Below are 17085 nucleotides of genomic sequence, written 5' to 3'. Positions count from 1 at the left end.
AATAACAATAATATGGGATCTACTCTCTGCAATAGCTTTCCTGTCAGATTTGTCCCCATGGAAAAGTTACATGGATACTGTAATTGGTTCAGACCTGCTAAAGATTAAGTCATCCTGTAATTGCCTAATGTGACATATTGGCACAGCATCTCTGAATCAGTAACTGGGGGGGATGGGGGAGGAAGCAGCCTGAGCACACCTAAAGCTGCCTTATTCTGAGTCAGAACATTAGTTCATCAATCCTAGTATTGTCAATTCTGAATAGCAGTCATTCTCCACTGTCAGGTGAAAGTCTTTCAGATCCTTTAAGTGGAGATAACCAAATGTTGAACCTGCAGATTGACTGTGTGTACAGAGTATATGTTCTTTCACTGGCCTATGGGGTATGATTTGAACTGCTGAGAACAAATGGATCCCTCTTAAGTGTGCTTCTTGAATAATTATTTGTCTTTATGTCCTGCCAGCCTTTGGTCCTGGAATCAAAAGCAGCATACAGTACATGTTTCAAGGCACTCTTCTATCCAGGCACTGATCTGTTTAGCTTCAGCAAGGTGGTAGCTTCACGTGGCTCTGGAACATACCCTGGGAACGATACTCAATTTAATTAAGGATTGGCACAACAAAGTCTGTGACTTGATAGAACCAACTCCCTTGCAATGTCTGCAGGATGAGCAGACTTCATCCTGGAAAAAAACATTGCAACACTTTTTGTTCTAGGAAACGCCCAGTGGGGGTGTGTTTTTGGATCAAACTAAAAACACACACAGAGAAGCTGTACGCTTTGCTGGGGCTGACTTGCACCCAGTTTCCAAACTCTTATTTTGTCTAGAGTGGATATGCATTTGAGGACCATTGTGTTTGTAGTGGATAAGGCTGGACTAAGACTGGGGACACCTAGGTTCAAATTTCTGCTTGGTCATAAAGCTTGTTTGGCTGGTTTGGGGCTGATTGCCTTCTCTTAGCTTCAGTCTCTCAGGGTTGAGAAATTAGTGGTTAATTTGCAAGCCACTTAGAGGAATAACAGAATACAAATGTGATAGATAAATAAGAGCAGATCTCTTTCCTACAGAAGCCCATTTTTTCCTGGAGTAGCTCAACCCGGGCAGGAGAACATACCCTTTTCACTTTTTACCTATTCTGATTATTTGGACAAGTTTGATGTCTTTTCCTGACTTCTGGAGGAGTGGTGATGGTACGGGAGCTAATCTGTTCCTTGGCCTTTTCTGCGTTCCTGTGGCCTCCACTCTTAGAACTTTCATCTGCTGTGGAGGTTGATCTGCTTCTCAAGGCTGTTTTGTTCTGGAGTGCATCGTACCTGACGAGTCCTGCTGGATCAAGCCAGACACCCATCTAGTCCAGCACTCTGTTCTCAGAGGCCAACCAATAACCACATGAACACAGCAGTGCTCTTCCCACTTGCAATACTCTGGCATTCAGAAGCATGCTACCTATGTACAGGTAGAACATAGCCACCAGAAGTTCGTGGCCTGCGAGCGGGTCTTCTCTGTGGCAGCCCCTAAGTTGTGGAATCCCCCCCCCAAAGTTGCATGTGTCAGCTTCCTTATGTAGCTTTCAGCAAATGCTGCTGATGTGTCTCTTTACCCTGGCCTCTTTGACACTTGAGATGTGTGTTTCAGGATCCACCCTATAATTTGCTTTAACTGTTACTGACTTCTGAATTTTAAATTGTTGTAACCTGTCCTAGGACCTGGTGTTGAAAGGGGGTTAACAAATATAATGACAGTAGTAGTAATAAATAATAATCGCAACTAGCAACCAATGATAGCCTTATCCTTCCTGAATGTGTACATTTTCTTAAAGCCAACCAAGATGGCGGCCAACACTTGCCTCTTGGTGGGGGGCGAGCTCCATGTTTTCAGCTATGTGCCACATAAAGAAGTACTTTATTTTGTCTGTCCTGAATCTTCAAGAATTCAGCTTCATAGGATGTCCCTGAGTTGTAATATTATGTGAGAGGGAGAAAGCTTGTCTCTATCCACTTTGTTCACACCATGTATAATACTGTGTACCATTCTATACAAGATAACTTACTTAACCTTATGTGTTGAAATGGGTCAACATCTGATGGAAATCAATGCATGGCTCACTACAATCAAGGCGTGGCTGAACGTCCACTTTAGAACAACATCTAACTCCTTTGCTGTGCTTGAATATCACATTTCATCTAGATGGTATAGAGCAATTCAAGATAAAATCCGTAGTTTGGGCATTGCTCTTGAGAGCCTTGAAGCATGTGATGAAAGTTACATATTCCAAATAATCAAGCAGCAGCTGTACAACCATGAAAGACGGCGCGTGTTACCTCATACTCCAAGATCCTGTTCTCCGAACGCCTTAGGTATTATAACACCCTATGGAACCTGTGGCCAGATATCTAAAGGATCCACTACTCCCTTCCTATTGAAGAGCCTTTATGCTCGCAATATTAAATGCCTTCCCCTCTGCAGTGACCAAAGGTAGATTCTCACATATCCCATATCAAACCCGTTTGTGTGCCTGCAACCAAGAAGTACCCGATTCAATGGACCACATTCTATTAGATTGCTCTCTACACCAGTGTTTTTCAACCTTTTTTGGGCAAAGGCACACTTGTTTCATGAAAAAAATCATGAGGCACACCACCATTAGAAAATGTTAAAAAATTTAACTCTGTGCCTATATTGACTATATATAAAGTAATTCTCTTGAATTTTTCAATTTTCCCCACGGCACACCAGGCAACATCTCGTGGCACACGAAAAACACTGCTCTACACAGTAGACCTCGCCAGCTGATGCTGAGCAAAATGTTGGACCTGTGGCCTATAACTCTGAGAAGAAGTCAAATGAGGTTTCTCCTGGCAGATACCACTGCTTTAGTACCTTCCTTTTTAGCCACAATTTCACCCGAAAGGGTTCCCAACGAACCATCCTTTTGGGGAACAGACAGGGCGAAGCAGTATATCTAAGTGTAAATGATCACAGTGTGACCTTATGACCCTCGACAGCTTCACCCTTCTCCTTTTAATTATCCCAGTGACCTGAAATGTTTTATACTGTGATGCCAATAAAGGTATTTGATTTGATTTGATTTACAAGATAACTTGCTATGGTTTCTGACCTGTTAAATTTGGACCTTGCTAGCACTTAGAAATAGGGGAGGGACACGAGTTTTGGCCATCCTTATGACGTTGGACTCCTATCCCCACCAGCTTCACCCAGTGTGGCCAGTGGTTAAGGAAGATGAGAGGAGCGGTCAAGCAACATAGAGAGAAACAGGGTCCCCACTTCTCCAAAGGGATTGGAAAATGGAGTCATGATAAGGATGCTGCTCTTGAAGACTGTGCTTTTTGTCAATTGGTCACAGGTAGCTCAGTTTCAACTTTTTCTCGTACAGGTGGAATTGCTGAACATTTGGAAAACCGGGTTGGCCCATGGGTATGTGCGTTAATAGTCGAGCCTCTCTTGCTGTCCCCTTGTGTCCATGCTATTACATAATCCATTGCATAACCAAAAAAACCTGACTAAATTAAAATCTGGTTAACTTTTTATTTTATTTTCAATCCTGTGCTTGCCTTCTCTCTGCCTAACTGAAATCGACCATGATGTTTATGGGTTAACTGGATGGGTTAAAAGCAAACCATGCTGCTGTGAGTTTGGACATGTAGCAAGAGCCCTTATTGAATCTATATGGCCCATTTGGTAATGTGGGCGTACAACAAGTTGCTCAGCATTAGGGGCGAGTGTGTGTGGGGGTCACACTTACCGGTAGTATGGGCTTGTAAATAGCCACTCTCCTGGTGGTGCACAAGACTGTCCTCCAGCTGACTAGATAGGGATGCTATACAGTCGTTAGGTCTTCTCAATAACTGTTTATTTTTATAACTCCAAAAGAGCTGTTAGTGGGCCTGGCAGCAGTTTTGAGTTGTGCGTGAATGTACTTAAATTGGGGGAACTGTGGGTGGGATGAGAGGACTAAACACATCCTTGCCAGCATTGTTGTTCAGTTCAAAGTCAATGCTGATCTTATGTGGCCAGTGCAGTTTGGATCTTCATTTGGAAAGTACTAATTTTATCTTGGGTACTTGCCCTTATGGGAAGAAGATGCTCTCAGGGCTCTATATATTCTGTGCTAAAAGACTAATCTGTATTAAGACTATCTGTACTAAAATAACCCGAATTATGTGACATGCAAGTTAAAGGAATCTGGTGGGTATTCTGCAGGCTCTGCAAATTTCATTCAGCTTTTGCTAGTCAGAAAAGGGGTGAGAAGAAGCTATATTGGACACTTGAAAGCCTGATTGCCGACCACTGGGAATTTTATTCCGTGCTTCTGAGTTTCACACCAGGCACTGCTGATGCTCTTGCTCGCTTGAGGGTTAGAATGTTGTGGTTCCTTCCTTTAAAAAAGAAAGAAAAGAAATTTGACACGTTCTCCGCTGAATTCTTTGTTCAGTATCACATTGTGCAATCTATTCTGCTGGATTGCAGTTCACAGACTTGTTTCCTGAGAAGACAATTTCGCATTGAATCTTTGTTTCTGTCATTTTGTAGGCTGTGTAATAAATGGTCCTTACTGAGTTTTTGTGTGTGACATTTTCGTTTGCAGGCAATCATTAGGTGTGTGGTGGCTGTAGTATTTTGTTAATGCATGTGGTGTTTAGGTGAAGTAGATGTCTTGAATGGAGCTGAATTATAGCCTATTAATCCCCCTTAATGCGCTGCAAGATCAAGCCTTTCCTCTAATGAAAAAAAAGAAAAAAAAGAAATCTCTACTCCTTACACCTCTAAAAGCCTTTTACTAAGTTTACACTTCCCACCTGAAGGTTGCAGAGTTCTCTGTATTCTTCACATCACTTCTGAGTTGTTGTTAGATTATGGCAATGTTAGCGGCATGTGTGTGTTTGTGTAGGTTTTCCTTTCCTTCTTTAAAGTCACACTGCACTGAATTAAAACACAAACAATCCATCTGGTTGTACTCTGCTGGAAAGGAAGAGCTTGTTCAGAGTCCTTACTCGAAATTGAGTTTCCAGATGCTGTAAAGCTTCCTATTCTTTTCCAGATAATCAAGTACTTTACCAGGCATGCTGGTGGTGAACTCTCTTCCATCTGCACTCACCCTGCTTGACCAATATCCATAAAGACCGTTCTTTTCACTACCCTAAGTCGGTGGCCACATGCATTTGAATTGGTATTTTTTATGCAATTATTTCATTTATCACAGAATTGTAGAGTTGGAAAGGGAGCCCCAAGGGCCATCTAGTCCAGCCCCCTGCAATGTGAAGGTGTGGCATGCATGGTTCTCCCCCTCATTCAGTCACCACAGCAACGCTGTGAAGTATAAACAGAATTTTAATTTTTTTTTTCTTCCAATAGCACCTTAGAGACCAACGAAGTTTGTTCTTGGTATGAACTTTCGTGTGCATGCACATGAAAGCTCATACCAAGAACAAACTTAGTTGGTCTCTAAGGTGCTACTGGAAGGATTTCTATTTTATTTTTTATTTTGACTATGGCAGACCAACACAGCTGCCTATCTGTAGCTGTGAGGTATGTTAGGCTGAGAGGCAGTGAATGGCCTAAGGTCGCCCAGTGAGTTTTATGGTTGATTTGGGATTTGAACACTGGTCTCCCAGGTCCTAATCCAACACTAACCACTACAGCACACTGCCTGTCAATGTGAGTAGCAATTTCGGTTATACCAGTAGGCGGTCCCTTTTGCGTTTGTCTCCACCTTTTGATTCCTCCCCCCCTTCAAATTTCTGTTATGGCAGTTAAGTAGCAACAAGGCATGCGTGTAGATAGCTGTGTGCACACTTAAAAAAAAACCAAAACCTTGCTGAGGAAGTTCACATGCATACAGTCAGGAAGTTGTAAATTTGCTTGTGCAGTTTTGGAGTTGGGGGTTATGTGCAAATCTATTCAAATCTACCGGTACTATTTTGTTCAACTATATGCCAGCATCCCTCTGTGCAGGAGCATGCTAAGCACAGTCGGATAATAAGTGAAAGCAATTGTAAATTCTCAGCACACATTTTTCAGGTCGCTGGTGTGGAGATGTTTAATGTGTGATGTTTTCTGCAGATCTGAGGAAGGAACAAAGTGAGGCTCTGCTCCTCTGTTCAGGAGCACAGCAAAAATAGGAGCACTGCCGGAAAGGGGAGTGGCAGAAAGTGATGGTTGAGCCACTCACCCCAAGACACCAAAATAAAAAAATCTGCAACCCTGAGTGGAGTGGTTTGGAGCCCGATTTCCCCCAAAGTTATCAACAAAACTTTAGGTTCTGCTTACCAAAAAGCTCTCCAAGGACACAAGAGTGTCCAGTTGCTTCACCCTCTTTTTCAAGATGTGTCTTTAGCATGTGTGCAGCTACACATCTTCAAAAAGAAAACGGTTGGACTTGCTGCCTTTGTTTCTGAGGTTTTATTTTTCTAACTGCGGCTGTTGAGCCTTGCCACCCCTTCCTGCCGAAATTCCTTATCTGCTGTATTGTAAACCCTTCTTCTGGTTGTCTTAACAGCCTCTCTCGCCCAGGGGGGGAGAGAGATGTATAAAAAGGGTCTTTTCACTACCAAACAGGAAGCAGAATGAATAGCAGGAACTTCTGATAATGCACCGTCTGTGTAAAAGAAAGAAAAAAAGAGCCAGGAGGGAGTGTGTGTGTGTGTGTGTGTGTGTGTGTGTGTGTGGTGTGGTGTGTATGGCGATGAGCAATGAGGAGGGGGAATTTGTCTCTGTGAAATGTACCAGAGCGATGATTAGACCCACAGGAGGTATCCAAGACTTGCTGAGTGTAATTAATACTTGTGGCTGAAGAATGTTCCCTCTTCAACTAATTATAAACTTACTGCCCAAAGTGCTGACCCAGGAAATAGCTGCCTGGTTTTTTTTTCCTACACAAGAAGAAGTTCCCATATCCATACTTGAGGGTGCTATGATACCACTTTAAAACAGTTGTGGCTTCCCCCAAAGAATTCTGGGAGCTGTAGTTTCTTAAGAGTTTTGAGAGTCGTTTGGAGGTTCCTGCTTCCCTCACAGGGAAGTCCCTCTTCACAAGGAACTTTCCTCCACTTTTCCCATGCCGTGCGTAATTTCATAAACTTCTCTTGTGCCACCTCCTACTTGGCTTTTTTCTAAACCAAAAAGTCCCAAACGTTGCAACCTTTCCAGTGTGGTGTAGTGGTTAAGAGCAGTAGTCTCGTCATCTGGAGAACCGGGTTCGCGTCTCCGCTCCTCCACATGCAGCTGCTGGGTGACCTTGGGCTAGTCACACTTCTCTGACGTCTCTCAGCCCCACTCACCTCACAGAGTGTTTGTTGTGGGGGAGGAAGGGAAAGGAGAATGTTAGCCGCTTTGAGACTCCTTTGGGTAGTGATAAAGCGGGATATCAAATCCAAACTCCTCCTCCTCCGAGTTGCTCCAGTCCCTTGATCATCTTGGTTGTGCTTTTATGAACCTTTTCCAGTGCTGCAGTATTTAAACCCTGTGTATCAGGTGCTTAGGAAAGGCGTTCCTGATGTAGAGATGCTGGTGTGTGGTTGCCTGCCAGAACTTGTAGCTGCCAGGCCACTACCCCATTGTTTCCTTGCTGACATCAGTTAATGCTGCGTTTCCAAGGCATATCCAGCATCTCCCAAGCTCAAAGCAAACAGTAATTTAGGTTTGATTCCCTGCCCTCTTCTCCAGCTCCCTGCTCAGTAGGATGGCTGGAGCTAGTCTCCCTTGTGCCTGTGCGAAGTGCTAAGAGCATCTCCACAGTGGAGTGTAAACATGGAAAAGCCCCACACTCCTTGAGCTTGGGAGCAGGCAGTGGAGATGATCTATTTATGCTGCTGCGCTGGTCTTCCAATGTGTTCAGAGAGCCTTGAAGAAGAAGAGGAAGAGGAAGAGTTTGGATTTGATATCCCGCTTTTCACTACCCGAAGGAGTCTCAAAGCGGCTAACATTCTCCTTTCCCTTCCTCCCCCACAACAAACACCCTGTGAGGTGAGTGGGGCTGAGAGACTTCAGAGAAGTGTGACTAGCCCAAGGTCACCCAGCAGCTGCATGTGGAGGAGTGGAGACACGAACCCGGTTCCCCAGATTACGAGTTTACCACTCTTAACCACTACACCACACTGGCTCTGGGAAGCACAGCATGGCAGAGGCTTAGTTTTTGTGAGCTTTGGGGTCGGTGCACACAGCCATTTCCCCCCCTCCACTTGTGGCACTCCTAGATGCCATGCAGAAGTCTACAACTGACCATAGTTTCCTCTCTCCCCCCTCCCCCCAAAAAACCAGGGAACTCTGGTTACCAGCTTTGGAGCAACCCAGGATTTTAAATCACAGTTTGATTAGTTACTTTGTTCTGAAGCTGCTAACTGTACTTTCCTGGTGTTCGAGGAAACAGGAATTTCTGGTTAATTGGTGACTTCTGCGTTGCATTCAGGTAGATCGCTGAGGGAGGACAGAAGAACCTGTGTGTGTGTTTGGGGTTGCGGGTGAGAGGGAGCAAAAAGCTAAGAGATGACCATCTGAACCTGGACAGGCAAACCTGACTCTTTCTGCTCAGTCTTGTAACCATAGGTGGGATGTAGGGATTCTAACCTACAACCGTGCAGTGCTTTGAAGGAATCTGAATTATCCTTTCCCAGCAAAACCTTGGAATTTTGCTTTGTGCTTCATGGCAAAATATATTGTGCATCAGTAGTCTCCATTGGCAGCTGGTTGGGACGCTGAGAGTGGAGAGAGTGTATTTGGGGGTGCCCTGTTCTCCTTTGCCTTTGCTTGGGTTCCTAAAGCTAGTTAAATATTTTCCTGGCTTCTGTTTTGTCGCTCATCTTAAGGTATGTTTTGGAGCAAGGAAGCAATAATAAAATGACATATGCTGATGTTTGCTAAAGCTCTGCAAGCTCAGCGTACGAAACTGTGCAGACCTACCTGATAAATATTCCAGCCTGGTAGCTTTAATGAAGGAAGGGCCTAATTAAGTCTGCAGTCTGTTCAGCTTTCAAGTTGGGTCCAGAGCGGTAATGCTTTTTACACTGGAAAGTTAAACACTGTCATTATTCAACAGCGAAAAGCGCACACAGAGCTGACATTGTTTCTGCCTCCTTTTGATTTAATAATCATTTGTAGCAGGTTTGATGGGCTGTTAGCTGGTGTCTGTTCTTTTGCAGAGGGACTTTTCCTTATATACAAAGACATGCTCTGTGCGATGGTGCCTTGTTCGCGTGATTCATGTTTTGTGTAATATACTACCATTGATTCAGAGGTGCGTGTGCACGTGTGGGTTTGTAGTGGAGGAGGAGTGAAAACATTTTGGGTACAAATCTATTGTAGCTGAACTGCTTCCAGAACAAATTTCCATTAACTCCCAAGTCTTGCAAGGAAAACTCACAAGGCTAGAAATCCATACACTTTTTAACTGGCCTCTTGACTTGGGTATATACTTACATGAAGTTATCGGAGTCACAATCCATAAGTCATTTGGACACCAGCCCCACTGTCATTGGTGGGACTTACTCCCAGGAAACTGAGTGCAGCTAGGATTGCATATGTGGGGCATGGAAGAAAGAGAACTAATTTGAAACATACAAAACTGCCTTGTCTCAAGTCAGACCACTGGTCCACCTATAGCTTGGTATTGTCTACATTACATAGATTACTGCAACATGCTTTCTGCAGGGTTGCCCTTGAGTCTGGTCCAGAAGCTATAGCTAGTATTGAGTGCTGCAGCTAGACTGATGATGGTAATAGACTAGCACCAACACATAACACAAGAAAGTTATCCTGAGATCAGCTGGAGGAGCACCATTAATGGTCCCCTGTAGACCAGGAGCATGACTCATGTCAGCAAGAACTCATGCCTTCAGTGTTGTGGGCCATTTCTATAGAACTTCCTTCCACTAGAAGTTAGGCACTGTCCCTGCTGAGTTTAGGACATCTGGTTAAAACTGTTTCATTTCAGGAGGCCTTTGCATCACAAATGCTTCTCTGCTGGTTTGCGTGTTGTTGTTTTTAATTTTACATTTCTGAGGTTTTAAATTTTAGAGGTTTATTGTAGGTTTTCAATTTTGTATTTTGCATATATTTATCCTTGCAAGCCTCTTTGAGACCTAGGTGGTGGAAAGCAAGGATATACACCTTGAAAATAAAGAAAAATAGGGCAGTACAGTACATGGATTGGCATTTTCTCTTGAGGGCTTCAGATGGCGATGTCCCCAACCCTATCTGGAGATGCTGGGGGTTGAATTTGTGACCTTCTGCATGCAAAGTAGATGCTCTACCACTGAGCGATGGTCCCCCCCCCCATTTAAACAAAATGCTTCCCCCTTGCAGGCAGTACTCAGGCTAAGTTCTTAACTGCTTCCTCTATCCTTAACTCAGTGAATGTGATACAGATTCTTAGATGTTGGGTTTTAAGTACATCCCTGAGTGAAAAGCAAGGGATTCAAATTTGCTGGATTTTTGCCTTTCTTCATTACAAGACGTCAAAGGAGCTGTGCTGGGATCAAACCAAATATCTACCTAGTCCAGCTTTTTATTTATACAGTGGTTAACCAGATGCTTGCAAGCAGAACCTGGGTGCAACAGCAGGCTCCTCCTCTTCTCCCCAAATAGCTGGTGTTTAGTAGCATCATCCTCTGATACTGGAGGTGATACAGCCATCATGATTGGTAGCCTTACCCTCTATAAATTAATCCAGAATTAAAGCCATCTGGATTTCTTGGCCATTGTTGTATCTTGTGGCTGCAAATTCCATTGATTTAATGTCCGAATCTCCCACCTTTCAGCTTCATTGGATGACCCTGCTTCTATTATTGCAAGAAGATGGGAGGTAATTGCTTATCTGCTTCCTGGTCTGTGGTTTGGGGGTTGTGAACTAATGTGGTATAGTGACTAAGACTACAATCTTGGAGTTCAGGTGTTTTGAGATGGTATCATAGCTGTATTGAACGCACAGGATGGCCTTGAAACAATCCACAGTCTCTTGTCGCTAAATCTCCCTGCTCCTTTGTATTGGATAAAAAGGATGTTGACTTACCATTGCAGGGTTTCAATGGTTACTGAAATGTTATGTAAAGGTAAAGGGACCCCTGACCATTAGGTCCAGTTGCGGACGACTCTGGGGTTGTGGCGCTCATCTCGCTTTATTGGCTGAGGGAGCCGGCATACAGCTTCCGGGTCATGTGGCCAGCATGACTAAGCCGCTTCTGGCGAACCAGAGCAGCGCACGGAAATGCCGTTTACCTTCCCGCCGGTGCGGTACCTATTTATCTACTTGCACTTTGACGTGCTTTCGAACTGCTAGGTTGGCAGGAGCAGGGACCGAGCAATGGGAGTTCAACCCATCATGGGGATTCGAACCGCAACCTTCTTATTGGCAAGCCCTAGGCTCTGTGGTTTAACCCACAGTGCCACCCGCGTTACTGAAATGTTACATGGATTGCTTTAAATGCATAGGTCTCAGGAAAAGGCACTTGCTATATAACTGCCTATCATCTCTCTCTCTCTGTGTGTACACACACACACACACACATATATAATTTGCAAGGAGGATGGCAAACTTTGAACAGGTATTTGCTGCTCCAGTTAATTTAGTAATGTTTGGGGACACCTCAGCACATAATGGATGTGCTAAATGCACGTTTGTCAATGTTAAAGTGGGGATTGCAGGAGACTTGTTCTTGAGTTGCATCATTAGTAGTAAAACGATTTGTTTTTGCTGCTTTGTGGAATGTATGAAACTGCACTTTTTTTTTTAACAGCACTTTATACCGGGGTGGATAGATTTGAGTCATCTTATCACATCTACTTTGATTTTTTCCCCCTTCTGGAACCTGAGGAGCTACCAACCAGCAACAGGTGCAGAGACTTGTAGTTAGAATTAAAGAACAATCTGAGCACCCTCTGAGCCTAGGAATGTACTGGAGTTGCACTGCACTCACCGACCTTCCATGTAAAAGTCCAGCTCTCACTGGCTTTTTTCATTGAGAAAAAAAATAGGTGGTTTGCTATTGTTAAACAATTGGGCGTCTGAAATCCTTGCCAATCACCTGGAGATCTTCCAGTAGATCCTGTTCTACCTTGCATCCACTTCTGCTTTAGGCCAGTCACATACATATAGCAGTTGAGCTTCCAATTCGTTTAAGAAAGCAGAGTACAGTGGTACCTCGGGTTACTAACTTAATTTGTTCCGGAGGTCTGTTCTTAACCCAAAACTGTTCTTAACCTGAGGCTTGCTTTCATTAATGGGGCCTCCTGCCGCCGCCATGCCACAGGCACGTGATTTCCATTCTCATCCTGGGGCAAAGTTTGCAGTCCGGAGCAACTACTTCTGGGTTAGCGGAGTTTGTAACCTGAAGCGTTTGTAACCCCGAGGTACCACTGTATTGCAGAAAACTTAAACAAAGCTTCTAGCATTGCAGCCTTGAAGCACGTTTTTGGAATTGTATCTCGATGTGTGCCGTTGTTCTGTTGATAAACAGAGGGAACTATGGAGAGGCACCCTTTCTCACTGTGTAATAAGGGTCCACAGCTTGGCAGTAAAATCTGCAGCCACCCTAGAAACAGTGTGAGCCTCTCAGTTGTCATTTCATAAGCCAGTATATGTGTGTGTGTGTGTGTGTGTGTGTGTAGTGGTGGATACAGCTGTGAGACCTGCTTGTAGTCTCGTGTAGGGGGAATGTGGGACCCTGACTCAGCACCATTTTTCAGGAAGGGCCATTGCTCAGTGGCGGAGCATGCATTCAGATGGTAACTGGTTCAATCCCCAGCATCTCCGAGTGGGAGTGGACCCTCTCTGAAATGGTGAAGAGCTGCTGTCAGTTAGTGCTTAGCTAGATGGACCTAATAGTCTGACTTGGTATAAGCCAGCAGCTTCCCTTTGTTCAATTATCATCTCCAAAATGGTGTCTCCATAAAAAAACATGTTACCGACTGGTGAGTTTGCAAGGGGAAGACATCTGCACAGTAGTGACCTCGCATGCGTTTTGGAGCATCAACATATGGGGAGAACTGTTGTAGCAACATGCTTGCTTTCCAGAGGAAGTTCTGCAAGGATTCCTGCTCTTTTCTCCAGATGTGTTTTCTTTGGAAAGGCTGGAGCCCTTAACTTGTTTGTGCTGGGCTCTGTTTGGGCCTCTTTGGCTAACAGTGCGACTTTAAGTTTGGTCTGTTTGCAGAGCGTGTCCATTAAATCCCCCTTTCCTGCTCAGAATAAATATTGCCAGGGGGTTCCCTTTCCCTCTCCTATCTCTTTTTCCTGGACTCTAAAAGGTTTTAACTGGCTTCCCAAGAGAAGCTGAGAGCCCCCTCCAGGGGTCTTTTTTATTGTGCGTTGATGACTGTTTGTGCTCATGATGGTATCAGGGTGGTTATACATGATCGTGCTTTCAATATTGTTGGGGGCAAACGTTGAGGGCAGACATACGCTTTCATTTCCAATCAGTGCAAAGCTTCCTATAGCTTCCTGCTGAAATCCCATAACTGTCCATACCACAAATGTTTTGTGCTTTTTTTGGCCTTGTTTTTGTTGTGCTATAGTGCAAGAATGTCCCTCCAGATGGCATTGATGTGGTAACACTGGGGAAGCATTTCAGAACAACTAGTGAAACAGTATGAAGCTGTCTGCCATGAACACACTGTTATTGTATCAGTGACATGTTGCAGAATACACCCATCTAAAAACATAAATCTGGAGAGGGTCTAAAGCAGTGTTGGTTTGTGGGCAACCTAGGGTGTACAAGTTCAGAATTTTACTTCTAAATATCTTTGTGTGGCACCTTCGGACTCTGGATGGGGGGTGCATCTGTGAGTCTAGTTCCTTGTACCCTGCACCACTAGGAATGTAGGAAGCTGAATTTATACAGAGTCAGACCATTGGTACATCTAGCTCAGTGTGAAAGATACTCTGGCAGTGTCTCTCCAGGGGATTCTCTCTACCTGGAGATGTTGGGAATTGAACTTGGGACCTCAAATGCCTACCATTGGAGCTACAGCCCTTCCCCTTGCTGACCAGAAGAACTGTAAACAATACAAACCAGAAATGGGCACCACAGCCTAGAACACCCCCTGGCCCTGCAGTTTCTTCAACTTTGTCACTGTGGAAAGCAACAAGGTTGGTCCTCTGCGTTGATCCTAACCATCCTTAACCTGGTACTGTCCAGATGTTGCTGTGGACTACATGAGCAGCAGTGAGCCTGGCTGATGAGAGTTGGTGCCCCCCAGATACTGTGAACTACAACTCCCATAGTCCTTGAGCATTGTCCATGCTGTCTGGGACAGATGGGTGTTGTAGTCCACAACATCTGAGCTGTCTTAGCCTCCTACCTCTACCCAGCTCCTGTGGGAATGGTAGGCCTGAGTAGGTAGTTTTCTGTCCACTAGCACAAGGGCTGTTGCGTCAGTGGACAGGTGAGTTTTCATGTTGTTCAACAGAGGAATCCTGTGCAACAGCTGAGCTAGTGGAAACTTGTTAAATGCATTGCACAAAGATACCAGCAACCTGCTTATGCATTCCCTTGCACAACGATGTTTAACCTGGCACAAAACATTTAACCAGTGGAACAAGTGTACCGCTAACTTAGTGGATATAATCTGTAGTCAACTTGTCGGCCCTGCATTGAGATTTCATGTTATTTTTATCCATTTGTATTTATTTAGAGACATTTATAACTGCAATAATGTAAACAAATAAATCCAATGTAAGATTCTAATTTAAAAATAATAATTGGTTTCTATCCTCCTTGCTCACTTTCTCTGTGCTGCTCCTGCTATAGGGCACTTCTTTTGCTTTCTCTATGATGATGACTTGTAACAGGATATGGGAAAATGAGCTGCTTTCAAAGCATCCAGGAGCAGCGCCTGGCTTCTATTTCATTGGCTTGCAGAGGGTTCATTCATTCATCCAGTTCGCCATCTGTTCTAGTGCACGAGTATGCGGAGACATTTCCTCTGTCTGACCCACTTGGCATCGTAGCTCTGAAAGCCTGCAAGGCTACATACAGCTTAGCCTTTGCCAACCCGGTGCCCTCTGAACTGCTTTCTGCAATCCAGCCCTATCGACCCCTACCAGCACACCTGAAAATAGGAATAAAAGGATCTGGGTAAAAGTTTATTTCCGGAGATTGAATTAATATGTGTGTTGAAAAGCACAATGCAGCTGATGGAGGAAGTGGGCAAAGTGCATTATTCTACCAAGCTCACCTTTAGTTCTGTGCTCCTTCCAAGGAGGAAAAGGTATCCATCCTTGCCTTCTCATGACCATGGGGGCAGTGTGTGTGTGTGTGTCTGTGTCCATCCCTAAGGTTTTGTGGGTGCTTTGGGGGGGGGAAAGGTTTGAAGGGCACTGTTGTACCCATGTGTGTCACGTTGGTCATCCCAGTCTACAAAAACCCCTGTTTCTCAGGCCGAAGGTCCACCATTCCATTCCCTGCCGTGGCCAGTTGGGTTCTTCTTGGAAGCCCACAAAAAAGTTTTGATAGCAGCAGCCCTCTCTTGTACTGTTGTTCTGCTTCTGCTGCTCAGAAGTACATAGGAAGTTGCTTTATAAGGCAGACTATTTAGTTCCATTTTGCTCACGCTGACCTGCAGCAGCTGTCCAGGGTATCAGGCAGGGGACATTTCAAGCTCTAGCCGGAGATGCTGGGGCTTGAACCTGGGAGTCCTTCTCTATGCAAAGCTCTGCCACTGAGCTGTGGCTCCTCCTAGTCCAGCACCATCTTTTTCAGAGTGGCCAACCAGATGCCTTTGGGAAATCTAGCACCTCTGAGCCTCATGGTTCTGTTTCTGCCGCCATGGCCTACAGCTGTTTATGCGACTGTCCTCCATTGGTTTGCTACTCCCCCCTTTGAAAGCAGTCTTGAGCCAACATCAGTTGCCATGTCATGTGAATTCCACAAAATTGATTCTACGTAGTATACAGAGGTACACCGGGAAGCTCTTTCCGACGCAGGTGCCTTCTTTGTCGGAGATCTTCTCTTAACTAACCTAGGCCTTTGGGCAATTCACCCTTTGTCACAGAAAACTGGGTCAAAGGATCATATAGCTCGCCTTGTGGTTTCCTTGCTCTTGGCCGAGCCCTTCATTCAGGCGTGGATAAAGCGAGGAATTTGATCGGAGCTGCTCATGTCAACCGGTCTTTGAACGATGTGAAATGGGATCCAGGCTGGGTTACTGCTCTGTGTAGGGTCTTGGCTTTATTGATGCAAACAGACACAAAAGGCAGGGGGACGGGGATGGGGGGGGGACTGTTTTCAGTTGTGACCTCTGGTTGTGTTTAGGAATTGGAATTTCAGGGGTACGTTGTTTTTGCATCAAGTACAGCTAGTGGTTCTCTGGTGCAGTGCCTGTGATGTAATGGCAGCCATGTCTCTGGAGGGCTGGCTTGAGGAAAACCTTGGCACGTACACTCAACCAGCGGTGCGTGGGGATGCTTCAGGATTTCAGATGGCTCTTTCTCCCCACCTCGTGAGTGCACAACATTCAGTGTGAATGTAGGCCTGCACACTTACGCTGTCTGCTCACTTGGCTCTGCATAGGGAGCTGCTTTATGTTGTGTTGGTGGATTGGACAGAATGCCAGCAGGAGTTCTCTAGATGTCTTTCCCAGTTGTATCTGGAGCTGCTGCAAACTGAACCTGAGACCTTCTGCATGCAAAGGGGTGCTTCCCACCGCAACACAGTCCTTCCCATATTTATTGCATGGGCTGAGGGGGAGTGAGGAATCCAGTGACGTGGGTTTACAGAAGGAAAAAAGAAAAGCAATTTTCTTAACTATATTAGGGTAGTCTGCATCTGATAATTTTCAGTTAGCATCTGATTTTTTTTTCATGTTGTAGAGCAGGGGTAGCTTATGTGGTGCCCTCCTTGCACTACAAGTCTCATTAGACTCAGCCACCACAGAAAAATGTGTAAAGGATGATGGAAGTTGTGGTCCCACAGTATCCAGAGGGCACAACATTGGCCACTCTTACTGTAGAGTGATCTAATCTAGCATCTTTGGTTTTTATCAGTCAAGTTTTTATTATAGTTTGTAGCCAACGGCCATTACAATACAAACATAAAGTACATATATATAAAATCCACACACAAAAATGGATCAT

The 17085-nt window shown here is 44.7% G+C and overlaps 1 protein-coding gene across 2 annotated transcripts in view; it reads left to right on the top strand.

Moving 5' to 3' along the window:
• The window catches only part of LOC117056443 (A-kinase anchor protein 13-like), a 108433-nt gene that overhangs the window by 21262 nt on the left and 70086 nt on the right, over positions 1-17085 (top strand). The window lies entirely within an intron of this gene.

Source organism: Lacerta agilis, chromosome 13 (assembly GCF_009819535.1).
Source record: "Lacerta agilis isolate rLacAgi1 chromosome 13, rLacAgi1.pri, whole genome shotgun sequence".
Taxonomy (NCBI): Eukaryota; Metazoa; Chordata; class Lepidosauria; order Squamata; family Lacertidae; genus Lacerta; species Lacerta agilis.
This window is presented reverse-complemented; position numbering and strand designations above follow the sequence as displayed.